At 50.8% G+C, this 16,996-nt stretch overlaps 1 protein-coding gene across 1 annotated transcript in view; it reads right to left on the bottom strand.

Annotated features, from left to right (window-relative positions):
* Positions 1-16,996, bottom strand: part of LOC311121103 (monocarboxylate transporter 1-like) — a 95,103-nt gene that overhangs the window by 32,901 nt on the left and 45,206 nt on the right. The gene's annotated exons all lie outside the window — the stretch shown is intronic.

Here is a 16,996-nt window from a genome sequence, read left to right as displayed (position 1 = left end):
GGTAGAGCAGAGTAGAGTAGAGCAGAGTAGAGCTGGGGGTAGAACAGAATAGAGTAGAGTTGGGGGTAGAACAGAGAAGTAGAGCTGGGGGTAGAACAGAGAAGTAGAGCTGGGGGTAGAACAGAGTAGAGTAGAGCTGGGGGTAGAACAGAGTAGAGTAGAGCTGGGGGTAGAACAGGGTAGAGTAGAGCTGGGGGTAGAGCAGAGTAGAGTAGAGCTGGGGGTAGAACATAGTAGAGTAGAGCTGGGGGTAGAACAGAGTAGAGTAGAGCTGGGGGTAGAACAGGGTAGAGTAGAGCTGGGGGTAGAGCAGAGTAGAGTAGAGCTGGGGGTAGAACATAGTAGAGTAGAGCTGGGGGTAGAGCAGAGAAGTAGAGCAGGGGGTAGAACAGAGTAGAGTAGAGCTGGGGGTAGAACAGAGTAGAGTAGAGCTGGGGGTAGAACAGGGTAGAGTAGAGCTGGGGGTAGAGCAGAGTAGAGTAGAGCTGGGGGTAGAACATAGTAGAGTAGAGCTGGGGGTAGAACAGAGTAGAGCAGAGCTGGGGGTAGAACAGAGCAGAGTAGAGCTGGGGGTAGAACAGAGTAGAGTAGAGCTGGGGGTAGAACAGAGAAGTAGAGCTGGGGGTAGAACAGAATAGAGTAGCGCTGGGGGTAGAACAGAATAGAGTAGCGCTGGGGGTAGAACAGAATAGAGTAGCGCTGGGGGTAGAACAAAATAGAGTAGAGCTGTGGGTAGAACAGAGTAGAGCTGGGGGTAGAACAGAGTAGAGCTGGGGGTAGAAAAGAGCAGAGCTGGGGGTAGAACAGAGTAGAGTAGAGCTGGGGTAGAAATGGGGGTAGAACAGAGTAGGGTAGAAATGGGGGTAGAACAGAGTAGAGTAGAGCTGGGGGTAGAACAGAGAAGTAGAGCTGGGGGTAGAACAGAGAAGTAGAGCTGTGGGTAGAACAGAGTAGAGTAGAGCTGGGGGTAGAGCAGAGTAGAGTAGAGCAGAGTAGAGCTGGGGGTAGAACAGAATAGAGTAGAGCTGGGGGTAGAACAGAGAAGTAGAGCTGGGGGTAAAACAGAGAAGTAGAGCTGGGGGTAGAACAGAGTAGAGTAGAGCTGGGGGTAGAACAGAGTAGAGTAGAGCTGGGGGTAGAACAGGGTAGAGTAGAGCTGGGGGTAGAGCAGAGTAGAGTAGAGCTGGGGGTAGAACATAGTAGAGTAGAGCTGGGGGTAGAACAGAGTAGAGTAGAGCTGGGGGTAGAACAGGGTAGAGTAGAGCTGGGGGTAGAGCAGAGTAGAGTAGAGCTGGGGGTAGAACATAGTAGAGTAGAGCTGGGGGTAGAGCAGAGAAGTAGAGCAGGGGGTAGAACAGAGTAGAGTAGAGCTGGGGGTAGAACAGAGTAGAGTAGAGCTGGGGGTAGAACAGGGTAGAGTAGAGCTGGGGGTAGAGCAGAGTAGAGTAGAGCTGGGGGTAGAACATAGTAGAGTAGAGCTGGGGGTAGAACAGAGTAGAGCAGAGCTGGGGGTAGAACAGAGCAGAGTAGAGCTGGGGGTAGAACAGAGTAGAGTAGAGCTGGGGGTAGAACAGAGAAGTAGAGCTGGGGGTAGAACAGAATAGAGTAGCGCTGGGGGTAGAACAGAATAGAGTAGCGCTGGGGGTAGAACAGAATAGAGTAGCGCTGGGGGTAGAACAAAATAGAGTAGAGCTGGGGGTAGAACAGAGTAGAGTAGAACTGGGGGTAGAACAGAGTAGAGTAGAGCTGGGGGTAGAACAGAGTAGAGCAGAGCTGGGGGTAGAACAGAGAAGTAGAGCTGCGGGTAGAACAGAGTAGAGTAGAGCTGGGGGTAGAACAGAGAAGTAGAGCTGGGGGTAGAACAGAATAGAGTAGAGTAGCGCTGGGGGTAGAACAGAATAGAGTAGAGCTGCGGGTAGAACAGAGTAGAGTAGAGCTGCGGGTAGAACAGAGTAGAGTAGAGCTGGGGGTAGAACAGAGAAGTAGAGCTGGGGGTAGAACAGAGTAGAGTAGAGCTGGGGGTAGAGCTAGGGGTAAAACAGAGTAGAGTAGAGCTGGGGATAGAACAGAGAAGTAGAGCTGGGGGTAGAACAGAGAAGTAGAGCTGGGGGTAGAACAGGGTAGAGTAGAGCTGGGGGTAGAGCAGAGTAGAGTAGAGCTGGGGGTAGAGCAGAGTAGAGTAGAGCTGGGGGTAGAACAGAGTAGAGTAGAGCTGGGGGTAGAACAGAGAAGTAGAGCTGGGGGTAGAACAGAGAAGTAGAGCTGGGGGTAGAACAGAGTAGAGTAGAGCTGGGGGTAGAACAGAGTAGAGTAGAGCTGGGGGTAGAGTAGAGCTGGGGGTAGAACAGAGTAGAGTAGAGCTGGGGGTAGAACAGAGAAGTAGAGCTGGGGGTAGAACAGGGTAGAGTAGAGCTGGGGGTAGAGCAGAGTAGAGTAGAGCTGGGGGTAGAGCAGAGTAGAGTAGAGCTGGGGGTAGAACAGAGTAGAGTAGAGCTGGGGGTAGAACAGAGAAGTAGAGCTGGGGGTAGAACAGAGTAGAGTAGAGCTGGGGGTAGAGCTAGGGGTAAAACAGAGTAGAGTAGAGCTGGGGATAGAACAGAGAAGTAGAGCTGGGGGTAGAACAGAGAAGTAGAGCTGGGGGTAGAACAGGGTAGAGTAGAGCTGGGGGTAGAGCAGAGTAGAGTAGAGCTGGGGGTAGAGCAGAGAAGTAGAGCTGGGGGTAGAACAGGGTAGAGTAGAGCTGGGGGTAGAACAGAGAAGTAGAGCTGGGGGTAGAACAGAGAAGTAGAGCTGGGGGTAGAACAGAGTAGAGTAGAGCTGGGGGTAGAACAGAGTAGAGTAGAGCTGGGGGTAGAACAGAGAAGTAGAGCTGGGGGTAGAACAGAGAAGTAGAGCTGGGGGTAGAACAGAGAAGTAGAGCTGGGGGTAGAACAGGGTAGAGTAGAGCTGGGGGTAGAGCAGAGAAGTAGAGCTGGGGGTAGAACAGAGAAGTAGAGCTGGGGGTAGAACAGAGTAGAGTAGAGCTGGGGGTAGAACAGAGTAGAGTAGAGCTGGGGGTAGAGCAGAGAAGTAGAGCTGGGGGTAGAGCAGAGTAGAGTAGAGCTGGGGGTAGAGTAGAGCTGGGGGTAGAACAGAGTAGAGTAGAGCTGGGGGTAGAACAGAGAAGTAGAGCTGGGGGTAGAACAGGGTAGAGTAGAGCTGGGGGTAGAGCAGAGTAGAGTAGAGCTGGGGGTAGAGCAGAGTAGAGTAGAGCTGGGGGTAGAACAGAGTAGAGTAGAGCTGGGGGTAGAACAGAGAAGTAGAGCTGGGGGTAGAACAGAGTAGAGTAGAGCTGGGGGTAGAACAGAGTAGAGTAGAGCTGGGGGTAGAACAGAGAAGTAGAGCTGGGGGTAGAACAGAGAAGTAGAAATGGGGGTAGAACAGAGTAGAGTAGAGCTGGGGGTAGAACAGAGTAGAGTAGAGCTGGGGGTAGAGCAGAGTAGAGTAGAGCTGGGGGTAGAGTAGAGCTGGGGGTAGAACAGAGTAGAGTAGAGCTGGGGGTAGAGCAGAGAAGTAGAGCTGGGGGTAGAGCAGAGTAGAGTAGAGCTGGGGGTAGAACAGAGTAGAGTAGAGCTGGGGGTAGAGCAGAGAAGTAGAGCTGGGGGTAGAGTAGAGTAGAGCTGGGGGTAGAGCAGAGTAGAGTAGAGCTGGGGGTAGAACAGAGTAGTGTAGAGCTGGGGGTAGAACAGAGCAGAGCTGGGGGTAGAACAGAGTAGAGCTGGGGGTAGAACAGAGTAGAGCTGGGGGTAGAACAGAGTAGAGCTGGGGGTAGAACAGAGTAGAGTAGAGCTGGGGGTAGAACAGAGTAGAGTAGAGCTGGGGGTAGAACAGAGTAGAGTAAAGCTGGGGGTAGAACAGAGTAGAGCTGGGGGTAGAACAGAGCAGAGCTGGGGGTAGAACCGAGTAGAGCTGGGGATAGAACAGAGAAGAGCTGGGGATAGAACAGAGAAGTAGAGCTGGGGGTAGAACAGAGTAGAGTAGAGCTGGGGGTAGAAAAGAGTAGAGATGGGGGTAGAACAGAGTAGAGATGGGGTAGAACAGAGTAGAGCTGGGGATAGAACAGAGTAGAGCTGGGGGTAGAAGAGAGTAGAGTAGAGCTGGGGGTAGAGCAGAGTAGAGTAGAGCTGGGGGTAGAACAGAGTAGAGTAGAGCTGGGGGTAGAACAGAGTAGAGTAGAGCTGGGAGTAGAACAGAGAAGAGTAGAGCTGGGGGTAGAAGAGAGCAGAGCTGGGGGTAGAACAGAGCAGAGCTGGGGGTAGAACAGAGTAGAGCTGGGGGTAGAAGAGAGCAGAGCTGGGGGTAAAACGGATTAGAGCAGAGCTGGGGGTAGAACAGAGTAGAGTAGAGCTGGGGGTAGAACAGAGTAGAGTAGAGCTGGGGGTAGAACAGAGAAGAGTAGAGCTGGGGGTAGAACAGAGAAGAGTAGAGCTGGGGGTAGAACAGAGCAGAGCTGGGGTAGAACCGAGTAGAGCTGGGGGTAGAACAGAGTAGAGTAGAGCTGGGGGTAGAACAGAGTAGAGTAGAGCTGGGGGTAGAACAGAGTAGAGTAGAGCTGGGGGTAGAACAGAGCAGAGCTGGGGGTAGAACAGAGCAGAGCTGGGGGTAGAACAGAGTAGAGCTGGGGGTAGAACAGAGCGGAACTGGGGGTAGAGCAGAGCTGGGGGTAGAAGAGAGCAGAGCTGGGGTTAGAACAGAGTAGAGCTGGGGGTAGAACAGAGTAGAGCTGGGGGTAGAACAGATTAGAGCTGGGGGTAGAACAGAGCAGAGCTGGGGGTAGAAAAGAGCAGAGCTGGGGGTAGAACAGAGCAGAGTAGAGCTGGGGGTAGAACAGAGCAGAGCTGGGGGTAGAACAGAGTAGAGCTGGGGGTAGAACAGAGTAGAGCTGGGGGTAGAAAAGAGCAGAGCTGGGGGTAGAACAGAGTAGAGTAGAGCTGGGGTAGAGCTGGGGGTAGAACAGAGTAGAGTAGAGCTGGGGGTAGAACAGAGAAGTAGAGCTGGGGGTAGAACAGAGAAGTAGAGCTGGGGGTAGAACAGAGTAGAGTAGAGCTGGGGGTAGAGCAGAGTAGAGTAGAGCAGAGTAGAGCTGGGGGTAGAACAGAGTAATGTAGAGCTGGGGGTAGAACAGAGAAGTAGAGCTGGGGGTAGAACAGAGAAGTAGAGCTGGGGGTAGAACAGAGTAGAGTAGAGCTGGGGGTAGAACAGAGAAGTAGAGCTGGGGGTAGAACAGAGAAGTAGAGCTGGGGGTAGAACAGGGTAGAGTAGAGCTGGGGGTAGAGCAGAGAAGTAGAGCTGGGGGTAGAACAGAGAAGTAGAGCTGGGGGTAGAACAGAGTAGAGTAGAGCTGGGGGTAGAACAGAGTAGAGTAGAGCTGGGGGTAGAGCAGAGAAGTAGAGCTGGGGGTAGAGCAGAGTAGAGTAGAGCTGGGGGTAGAGTAGAGCTGGGGGTAGAACAGAGTAGAGTAGAGCTGGGGGTAGAACAGAGAAGTAGAGCTGGGGGTAGAACAGGGTAGAGTAGAGCTGGGGGTAGAGCAGAGTAGAGTAGAGCTGGGGGTAGAGCAGAGTAGAGTAGAGCTGGGGGTAGAACAGAGTAGAGTAGAGCTGGGGGTAGAACAGAGAAGTAGAGCTGGGGGTAGAACAGAGTAGAGTAGAGCTGGGGGTAGAACAGAGAAGTAGAGCTGGGGGTAGAACAGAGAAGTAGAGCTGGGGGTAGAACAGAGTAGAGTAGAGCTGGGGGTAGAACAGAGTAGAGTAGAGCTGGGGGTAGAGCAGAGTAGAGTAGAGCTGGGGGTAGAGTAGAGCTGGGGGTAGAACAGAGTAGAGTAGAGCTGGGGGTAGAGCAGAGAAGTAGAGCTGGGGGTAGAGCAGAGTAGAGTAGAGCTGGGGGTAGAACAGAGTAGAGTAGAGCTGGGGGTAGAGCAGAGAAGTAGAGCTGGGGGTAGAGTAGATAGAGCTGGGGGTAGAGCAGAGTAGAGTAGAGCTGGGGGTAGAACAGAGTAGTGTAGCGCTGGGGGTAGAACAGAGCAGAGCTGGGGGTAGAACAGAGTAGAGCTGGGGGTAGAACAGAGTAGAGCTGGGGGTAGAACAGAGTAGAGCTGGGGGTAGAACAGAGTAGAGTAGAGCTGGGGGTAGAACAGAGTAGAGTAGAGCTGGGGGTAGAACAGAGTAGAGTAGAGCTGGGGGTAGAACAGAGTAGAGCTGGGGGTAGAACAGAGCAGAGCTGGGGGTAGAACCGAGTAGAGCTGGGGATAGAACAGAGTAGAGCTGGGGATAGAACAGAGAAGTAGAGCTGGGGGTAGAACAGAGTAGAGTAGAGCTGGGGGTAGAAAAGAGTAGAGATGGGGGTAGAACAGAGTAGAGATGGGGGTAGAACAGAGTAGAGCTGGGGATAGAACAGAGTAGAGCTGGGGGTAGAAGAGAGTAGAGTAGAGCTGGGGGTAGAGCAGAGTAGAGTAGAGCTGGGGGTAGAACAGAGTAGAGTAGAGCTGGGGGTAGAACAGAGTAGAGTAGAGCTGGGAGTAGAACAGAGAAGAGTAGAGCTGGGGGTAGAAGAGAGCAGAGCTGGGGGTAGAACAGAGCAGAGCTGGGGGTAGAACAGAGTAGAGCTGGGGGTAGAAGAGAGCAGAGCTGGGGGTAGAACGGATTAGAGCAGAGCTGGGGGTAGAACAGAGTAGAGTAGAGCTGGGGGTAGAACAGAGTAGAGTAGAGCTGGGGGTAGAACAGAGAAGAGTAGAGCTGGGGGTAGAACAGAGCAGAGCTGGGGTAGAACCGAGTAGAGCTGGGGGTAGAACAGAGTAGAGTAGAGCTGGGGGTAGAACAGAGTAGAGTAGAGCTGGGGGTAGAACAGAGTAGAGTAGAGCTGGGGGTAGAACAGAGCAGAGCTGGGGGTAGAACAGAGCAGAGCTGGGGGTAGAACAGAGCGGAACTGGGGGTAGAACAGAGCAGAGCTGGGGGTAGAAGAGAGCAGAGCTGGGGGTAGAAGAGAGCAGAGCTGGGGTTAGAACAGAGTAGAGCTGGGGGTAGAACAGAGTAGAGCTGGGGGTAGAACAGATTAGAGCTGGGGGTAGAACAGAGCAGAGCTGGGGGTAGAACAGAGCAGAGCTGGGGGTAGAACAGAGCAGAGTAGAGCTGGGGGTAGAACAGAGCAGAGCTGGGGGTAGAACAGAGTAGAGCTGGGGGTAGAACAGAGTAGAGCTGGGGGTAGAAAAGAGCAGAGCTGGGGGTAGAACAGAGTAGAGTAGAGCTGGGGTAGAGCTGGGGGTAGAACAGAGTAGAGTAGAGCTGGGGGTAGAACAGAGAAGTAGAGCTGGGGGTAGAACAGAGAAGTAGAGCTGGGGGTAGAACAGAGTAGAGTAGAGCTGGGGGTAGAGCAGAGTAGAGTAGAGCAGAGTAGAGCTGGGGGTAGAACAGAGTAATGTAGAGCTGGGGGTAGAACAGAGAAGTAGAGCTGGGGGTAGAACAGAGAAGTAGAGCTGGGGGTAGAACAGAGTAGAGTAGAGCTGGGGGTAGAACAGAGTAGAGTAGAGCTGGGGGTAGAACAGAGAAGTAGAGCTGGGGGTAGAACAGAGTAGAGTAGAGCTGGGGGTAGAACAGAGTAGAGTAGAGCTGGGGGTAGAACAGAGTAGAGTAGAGCTGGGGGTAGAACAGAGAAGTAGAGCTGGGGGTAGAGCAGAGTAGAGTAGAGCTGGGGGTAGAGCAGAGTAGAGTAGAGCTGGGGGTAGAACAGAGTAGAGTAGAGCTGGGGGTAGAACAGAGTAGAGTAGAGCTGGGGGTAGAACAGAGTAGAGTAGAGCTGGGGGTAGAACAGAGTAGAGTAGAGCTGGGGGTAGAACAGAGAAGTAGAGCTGGGGGTAGAACAGAGAAGTAGAGCTGGGGGTTGAACAGAGAAGTAGAGCTGGGGGTAGAACAGAATAGAGTAGCGCTGGGGGTAGAACAGGGTAGAGTAGAGCTGGGGGTAGAACAGAGAAGTAGAGCTGGGGGTAGAACAGAGAAGTAGAGCTGGGGGTATAACAGAGAAGTAGAGCTGGGGGTAGAACAGAGTAGAGTAGAGCTGGGGGTAGAACAGAGTAGAGTAGAGCTGGGGGTAGAGCAGAGTAGAGTAGAGCTGGGGGTAGAACAGAGTAGAGTAGAGCTGGGGGTAGAACAGAGTAGAGTAGAGCTGGGGGTAGAACAGAGTAGAGTAGAGCTGGGGGTAGAACAGAGAAGTACAGCTGGGGGTAGAACAGAGAAGTACAGCTGGGGGTAGAACAGAGAAGTAGAGCTGGGGGTAGAACAGAGAAGTAGAGCTGGGGGTAGAACAGAATAGAGTAGAGCTGGGGGTAGAACAGAGTAGAGTAGAGCTGGGGGTAGAACAGAGAAGTAGAGCTGGGGGTAGAACAGAGAAGTAGAGCTGGGGGTAGAACAGAGAAGTAGAGCTGGGGGTAGAACAGAGTAGAGTAGAGCTGGGGGTAGAACAGAGTAGAGTAGAGCTGGGGGTAGAACAGAGAAGTAGAGCTGGGGGTAGAGCAGAGTAGAGTAGAGCTGGGGGTAGAGCAGAGTAGAGTAGAGCTGGGGGTAGAACAGAGTAGAGTAGAGCTGGGGGTAGAACAGAGTAGAGTAGAGCTGGGGGTAGAACAAAGTAGAGTAGAGCTGGGGGTAGAACAGAGTAGAGTAGAGCTGGGGGTAGAACAGAGTAGAGTAGAGCTGGGGGTAGAACAGAGAAGTAGAGCTGGGGGTAGAACAGAATAGAGTAGCGCTGGGGGTAGAACAGAATAGAGTAGCGCTGGGGGTAGAACAGAATAGAGTAGAGTGGCGCTGGGGGTAGAACAGAGTAGAGTAGAGCTGGGGGTAGAACAGAGTAGAGTAGAGCTGGGGGTAGAACAGAGTAGAGTAGAGCTGGGGGTAGAGCAGAGTAGAGTAGAGCTGGGGGTAGAACAGAGTAGAGTAGAGCTGGGGGTAGAACAGAATAGAGTAGAGCTGGGGGTAGAACAGAGAAGTAGAGCTGGGGGTAGAACAGAATAGAGTAGCGCTGGGGGTAGAACAGAATAGAGTAGCGCTGGGGGTAGAACAGAATAGAGTAGAGCTGGGGGTAGAACAGAGAAGAGTAGAGCTGCGGGTAGAACAGAGTAGAGTAGAGCTGCGGGTAGAACAGAGTAGAGTAGAGCTGGGGGTAGAACAGAGTAGAGTAGAGCTGGGGGTAGAACAGAGTAGAGTAGAGCTGGGGGTAGAACAGAGAAGTAGAGCTGGGGGTAGAGCAGAGTAGAGTAGAGCTGGGGGTAGAGCAGAGTAGAGTAGAGCTGGGGGTAGAACAGAGAAGTAGAGCTGGGGGTAGAACAGAATAGAGTAGAGCTGGGGGTAGAACAGAGAAGAGTAGAGCTGCGGGTAGAACAGAGTAGAGTAGAGCTGCGGGTAGAACAGAGTAGAGTAGAGCTGCGGGTAGAACAGAGTAGAGTAGAGCTGCGGGTAGAACAGAGTAGAGTAGAGCTGCGGGTAGAACAGAGTAGAGTAGAGCTGGGGGTAGAACAGAGTAGAGTAGAGCTGGGGGTAGAACAGAGTAGAGTAGAGCTGGGGGTAGAGCAGAGAAGTAGAGCTGTGGGTAGAACAGAATAGAGTAGCGCTGGGGGTAGAACAGAATAGAGTAGAGCTGGGGGTAGAACAGAGAAGTAGAGCTGGGGGTAGAACAGAGAAGAGTAGAGCTGCGGGTAGAACAGAGTAGAGTAGAGCTGGGGGTAGAACAGAGTAGAGTAGAGCTGGGGGTAGAACAGAGTAGAGTAGAGCTGGGGGTAGAACAGAGTAGAGTAGAGCTGGGGGTAGAACAGAGAAGAGTAGAGCTGGGGGTAGAACAGAGAAGTAGAGCTGGGGGTAGAACAGAGAAGTAGAGCTGGGGGTAGAACAGAGAAGTAGAGCTGGGGGTAGAACAGAATAGAGTAGAGCTGGGGGTAGAACAGAGTAGAGTAGAGCTGGGGGTAGAACAGAGAAGTAGAGCTGGGGGTAGAACAGAGAAGTAGAGCTGGGGGTAGAACAGAATAGAGTAGAGCTGGGGGTAGAACAGAGTAGAGTAGAGCTGGGGGTAAAACAGAATAGAGTAGAGCTGGGGGTAGAACAGAGTAGAGTAGAGCTGGGGGTAGAGCAGAGTAGAGTAGAGCTGGGGGTAGAACAGAGAAGTAGAGCTGGGGGTAGAACAGAATAGAGTAGAGCTGGGGGTAGAACAGAGTAGAGTAGAGCTGGGGGTAGAACAGAGTAGAGTAGAGCTGGGGGTAGAACAGAGTAGAGTAGAGCTGGGGGTAGAACAGAGAAGTAGAGCTGGGGGTAGAACAGAGAAGTAGAGCTGGGGGTAGAACAGAATAGAGTAGAGCTGGGGGTAGAACAGAGTAGAGTAGAGCTGGGGGTAGAACAGAGAAGTAGAGCTGGGGGTAGAACAGAATAGAGTAGAGCTGGGGGTAGAACAGAGTAGAGTAGAGCTGGGGGTAGAACAGAGTAGAGTAGAGCTGGGGGTAGAACAGAGTAGAGTAGAGCTGGGGGTAGAACAGAGAAGTAGAGCTGGGGGTAGAACAGAGTAGAGTAGAGCTGGGGGTAGAACAGAATAGAGTAGAGCTGGGGGTAGAACAGAGTAGAGTAGAGCTGGGGGTAGAACAGAGTAGAGTAGAGCTGGGGGTAGAACAGAGAAGTAGAGCTGGGGGTAGAACAGAGAAGTAGAGCTGGGGGTAGAACAGAATAGAGTAGAGCTGGGGGTAGAACAGAGTAGAGTAGAGCTGGGGGTAGAACAGAGAAGTAGAGCTGGGGGTAGAACAGAATAGAGTAGAGCTGGGGGTAGAACAGAGTAGAGTAGAGCTGGGGGTAGAACAGAGTAGAGTAGAGCTGGGGGTAGAACAGAGTAGAGTAGAGCTGGGGGTAGAACAGAGAAGTAGAGCTGGGGGTAGAACAGAGAAGTAGAGCTGGGGGTAGAACAGAGAAGTAGAGCTGGGGGTAGAACAGAATAGAGTAGAGCTGGGGGTAGAACAGAGTAGAGTAGAGCTGGGGGTAGAACAGAGTAGAGTAGAGCTGGGGGTAGAACAGAGTAGAGTAGAGCTGGGGGTAGAACAGAATAGAGTAGAGCTGGGGGTAGAACAGAGAAGTAGAGCTGGGGGTAGAACAGAGTAGAGTAGAGCTGGGGGTAGAACAGAGAAGTAGAGCTGGGGGTAGAACAGAGAAGTAGAGCTGGGGGTAGAACAGAATAGAGTAGAGCTGGGGGTAGAACAGAGTAGAGTAGAGCTGGGGGTAGAACAGAGTAGAGTAGAGCTGGGGGTAGAACAGAGTAGAGTAGAGCTGGGGGTAGAACAGAATAGAGTAGAGCTGGGGGTAGAACAGAGTAGAGTAGAGCTGGGGGTAGAACAGAGTAGAGTAGAGCTGGGGGTAGAACAGAGAAGTAGAGCTGGGGGTAGAACAGAGAAGTAGAGCTGGGGGTAGAACAGAATAGAGTAGAGCTGGGGGTAGAACAGAGTAGAGTAGAGCTGGGGGTAGAACAGAGTAGAGTAGAGCTGGGGGTAGAACAGAGTAGAGTAGAGCTGGGGGTAGAACAGAATAGAGTAGAGCTGGGGGTAGAACCGAGAAGTAGAGCTGGGGGTAGAACAGAATAGAGTAGCGCTGGGGGTAGAACAGAGTAGAGTAGAGCTGGGGGTAGAACAGAGTAGAGTAGAGCTGGGGGTAGAACAGAATAGAGTAGAGCTGGGGGTAGAACCGAGAAGTAGAGCTGGGGGTAGAACAGAATAGAGTAGCGCTGGGGGTAGAACAGAGTAGAGTAGAGCTGGGGGTAGAACAGAGTAGAGTAGAGCTGGGGGTAGAACAGAGTAGAGTAGAGCTGCGGGTAGAACAGAGTAGAGTAGAGCTGGGGGTAGAACAGAGTAGAGTAGAGCTGGGGGTAGAACAGAGTAGAGTAGAGCTGGGGGTAGAACAGAGTAGAGTAGAGCTGCGGGTAGAACAGAGTAGAGTAGAGCTGGGGGTAGAACAGAGTAGAGTAGAGCTGGGGGTAGAACAGAGTAGAGTAGAGCTGGGGGTAGAACAGAGAAGTAGAGCTGGGGGTAGAACAGAGTAGAGTAGAGCTGGGGGTAGTACAGAGAAGTAGAGCTGCGGGTAGAACAGAGAAGTAGAGCTGGGGGTAGAACAGAGTAGAGTAGAGCTGGGGGTAGTACAGAGAAGTAGAGCTGGGGGTAGAACAGAGTAGAGTAGAGCTGCGGGTAGAACAGAGTAGAGTAGAGCTGGGGGTAGAACAGGGTAGAGTAGAGCTGGGGGTAGAACAGGGTAGAGTAGAGCTGGGGGTAGAACAGAGTAGAGTAGAGCTGGGGGTAGAACAGAGAAGTAGAGCTGGGGGTAGAACAGAGAAGTAGAGCTGGGGGTAGAACAGAATAGAGTAGAGCTGGGGGTAGTACAGAGTAGAGTAGAGCTGGGGGTAGAACAGAGTAGAGTAGAGCTGGGGGTAGAGCAGAGTAGAGTAGAGCTGGGGGTAGAACAGAGAAGTAGAGCTGGGGGTAGAACAGAGAAGTAGAGCTGGGGGTAGAGCAGAGCAGAGTAGAGTAGAGCTGGGGGTAGAGTAGAGCTGGGGGTAGAACAGAGTAGAGTAGAGCTGGGGGTAGAACAGAGAAGTAGAGCTGGGGGTAGAACAGAGAAGTAGAGCTGGGGGTAGAACAGAGAAGTAGAGCTGGGGGTAGAACAGAATAGAGTAGAACTGGGGGTAGAACAGAATAGAGTAGAGCTGGGGGTAGAACAGAGAAGTAGAGCTGGGGGTAGAACAGAGAAGTAGAGCTGGGGGTAGAACAGAGAAGTAGAGCTGGGGGTAGAACAGAATAGAGTAGAGCTGGGGGTAGAACAGAGTAGAGTAGAGCTGGGGGTAGAACAGAGAAGTAGAGCTGGGGGTAGAACAGAGTAGAGTAGAGCTGGGGGTAGAACAGAGTAGAGTAGAGCTGGGGGTAGAACAGAGTAGAGTAGAGCTGGGGGTAGAACAGAGTAGAGTAGAGCTGGGGGTAGAGGTTCAGCTTGAGGTGGTGATCCGACATCCACACTGATACAGTGGGGGAAAAAAGTATTTAGTCAGCCACCAATTGTGCAAGTTCTCCCACTTAAAAAGATTAGAGAGGCCTGTAATTTTCATCATAGGTACACGTCAACTATGACAGACAAAATGAGAAAAGAAAATCCAGAAAATCACATTGTAGGATTTTTTATGAATTTATTTGCAAATGATGGTGGAAAATAAGTATTTGGTCAATAACAAAAGTTTCTCAATACTTTGTTATATACCCTTTGTTGGCAATGACACAGGTCAAACGTTTTCTGTAAGTCTTCACAAGGTTTTCACACACTGTTGCTGGTATTTTGGCCCATTCCTCCATGCAGTTCTCCTCTAGAGCAGTGATGTTTTGGGGCTGTCGCTGGGCAACACGGACTTTCAACTCCCTCCAAAGATTTTCTATGGGGTTGAGATCTGGAGACTGGCTAGGCCACTCCAGGGCCTTGAAATGCTTCTTACGAAGCCACTCCTTCGTTGCCCGGGCGGTGTGTTTGGGATCATTGTCATGCTGAAAGACCCAGCCACGTTTCATCTTCAATGCCCTTGCTGATGGAAGGAGGTTTTCACTCAAAATCTCACGATACATGGCCCCATTCATTCTTTCCTTTACACGGATCAGTCGTCCTGGTCCCTTTGCAGAAAAACAGCCCCAAAGCATGATGTTTCCACCCCCATGCTTCACAGTAGGTATGGTGTTCTTTGGATGCAACTCAGCATTCTTTGTCCTCCAAACATGACAAGTTGAGTTTTTACCAAAAAGTTATATTTTGGTTTCATCTGACCATATGACATTCTCCCAATCCTCTTCTGGATCATCCAAATGCACTCTAGCAAACTTAAGACGGGCCTGGACATGTACTGGCTTAAGCAGGGGGACACGTCTGGCACTGCAGGATTTGAGTCCCTGGCGGCGTAGTGTGTTACTGATGGTAGGCTTTGTTACTTTGGTCCCAGCTCTCTGCAGGTCATTCACTAGGTCCCCCTGTGTGGTTCTGGGATTTTTGCTCACCGTTCTTTTGATCATTTTGACCCCACGGGGTGAGATCTTGCGTGGAGCCCCAGATTGAGGGAGATTATCAGTGGTCTTGTATGTCTTCCATTTCCTAATAATTGCTCCCACAGTTGATTTCTTCAAACCAAGCTGCTTACCTATTGCAGATTCAGTCTTCCCAGCCTGGTGCAGGTCTACAATTTTGTTTCTGGTGTCCTTTGACAGCTCTTTGGTCTTGGCCATAGTGGAGTTTGGAGTGTGACTGTTTGAGGTTGTGGACAGGTGTCTTTTATACTGATAACAAGTTCAAACAGGTGCCATTAATACAGGTAACGAGTGGAGGACAGAGGAGCCTCAAAGAAGAAGTTACAGGTCTGTGAGAGCCAGAAATCTTGCTTGTTTGTAGGTGACCAAATACTTATTTTCCACCATAATTTGCAAATAAATTCATTAAAAATCCTACAATGTGATTTTCTGGAATTTTTTTCGTCAATTTTTCTGTCATAGTTGATGTGTACCTATGATGAAAATTACAGGCCTCTCATCTTTTTAAGTGGGAGAACTTGCACAATTGGTGGCTGACTATCCTTTTTCCCCCACTGTATGTGGACCTCTACATCGGGTGAGGTTGTGTTTTCTCTGGCGGGAGGTAAGCTTGGCTTATATGGTGCTTATATGGTGTCGAGTAAAGCTTAAACCATGTATTTAGATTGTAGGTAGGTATTGTAGGTACTTTATCTAGGTAGTTATTGTAGGTTATTGTAGGTAATTATTGTAGGTAAGTATTGTATTCGGCTGAGCCCGGTGAAGCACGAGGCTAGCTAACCCACAACCTGGACTAGCTAGTGGGTAGCTACTGGTAACTATTAGCAACTGTGGATAGTTGTTTCCAATGTTATTTCACGCTTAAGAGTACCTGTAATTATGCCAGCTAGCTACCTACCATTCAGCTGTTTTTCTAACATCATTATCTGAAGCGTTAACGTTAGATAGTTAGTAGCTACTGTACTCGAAATGTAGCTAGCTTGTTGCTACCTGGATAGTTAACTAGACAATAGCTGGAACGACCTAGCGAACAGACGCGAACTGGCTGAATCGATTCAGTGGCTAGCTTTGCACTTGCAACTAGCTAACAGTAGCTACTAAGGTTAAGCTATAACCTACATTTGTGTTTTGTTTTTACAGACTGGTAACCAGAGTTGTTCAAGGGAATTCGGGACATGGGTGACTAGTTAACGTTAGCTTGGCTCTCTCTGTGTGTTCGTGCCGTGGAAGGAGGGGTTTTTCGTTGGCAGAGAGCAATGGCTAGCTAGCATGCTAACTATTCTAGCTAACTAACTGGCTGAATAAGTTGACGACGGACTCACTCAAACTGTCAAAACTAACCCAAAACTTTACACAACGTTAGACCAATGAGCAGATTCACATACAGACCGATGAGCAGATTCACATACAGACCGATGAGCAGATTCACATACAGACCGATGAGCATATTCATTGATTGAAATACCAGTTGATGGAAATACATTTGACCGGTCATGCTCATCGGTCTATGGGTTCATTTGCATAATGTAGTAGATATAAATAGGTGCGTGTAGAGTATCTTATTTATCACCACACACGTACAGCATAGAGACAGCGCTCTTTTTATAAGCCCAATGACTGCGCACCAATTCTAAATGTAATCGTGTGTTAAAAATAGTTTGGCCCACGATTAAAGAGAGCTACTATTCTTACTTCTCAACTGGTAATTAAAAGACTTCCCATTCGCCATTCAAATGCACAGGAAGGTAGGCTTCATCAGCGCATCACTATGCAATGAGCTGGAGGAAGTATGCATTTTGAAAACATATAGCGACTTAATTGTTTGAAACCTGAATGTTTTCCTACATATTATGAGGAATGTTAAACCCTGCTTCAAAGTAGCCTAGGTAGAATCTGACCATATCCGTAGAGGCAATTATTTTCTAAAGACCATATGCCATTGAAAAAAGAAGCCTATTTCCCTCATTTTCAATGGGTTTTCAACGTTCTTTAATTGTCCGGTAGCCAAATGCACATTCGCGTGTAGCCTAGCATACTGCCGTATGCGCATTGCTGCGCTAATAATAGTTTAGCAACATTCTAAGCTAAACGTTCTGATCTGTTGCATCAGATTCATTGCTTTTTAACATGTTATCTATGTAGCCGAGGCCTACTGGTTGTAGCCGAGGCCTACTGGTTGTAGGCTACTGGTTGTAGCCGAGGCCTACTGGTTGTAGCCTACTGGTTGTAGCCGAGGCCTACTGGTTGTAGCCTACTGGTTGTAGCCGAGGCCTACTGGTTGTAGCCGAGGCCTACTGGTTGTAGCCGAGGCCTACTGGTTGTAGCCGAGGCCTACTGGTTGTAGCCTACTGGTTGTAGCCGAGGCCTACTGGTTGTAGCCTACTGGTTGTAGCCGAGGCCTACTGGTTGTAGCCGAGGCCTACTGGTTGTAGCCTACTGGTTGTAGCCGAGGCCTACTGGTTGTAGCCTACTGGTTGTAGCCTACTGGTTGTAGCCGAGGCCTACTGGTTGTAGCCGAGGCCTACTGGTTGTAGCCGAGGCCTACTGGTTGTAGCCTACTGGTTGTAGCCGAGGCCTACTGGTTGTAGCCGAGGCCTACTGGTTGTAGCCGAGGCCTACTGGTTGTAGCCGAGGCCTACTGGTTGTAGCCTACTGGTTGTAGCCGAGGCCTACTGGTTGTAGCCTACTGGTTGTAGCCGAGGCCTACTGGTTGTAGCCTACTGGTTGTAGCCGAGGCCTACTGGTTGTAGCCTACTGGTTGTAGCCGAGGCCTACTGGTTGTAGCCTACTGGTTGTAGCCGAGGCCTACTGGTTGTAGCCGAGGCCTACTGGTTGTAGCCTACTGGTTGTAGCCGAGGCCTACTGGTTGTAGCCGAGGCCTACTGGTTGTAGCCGAGGCCTACT

The sequence above is a fragment of the Coregonus lavaretus genome (assembly GCF_964263955.1).
Source record: "Coregonus lavaretus genome assembly, contig: HAP1_SCAFFOLD_250, whole genome shotgun sequence".
Taxonomy (NCBI): domain Eukaryota; kingdom Metazoa; phylum Chordata; class Actinopteri; order Salmoniformes; family Salmonidae; genus Coregonus; species Coregonus lavaretus.
Note: the sequence above shows the minus strand (reverse complement) of the source record. Positions and strands in the feature narration are given on the sequence as shown.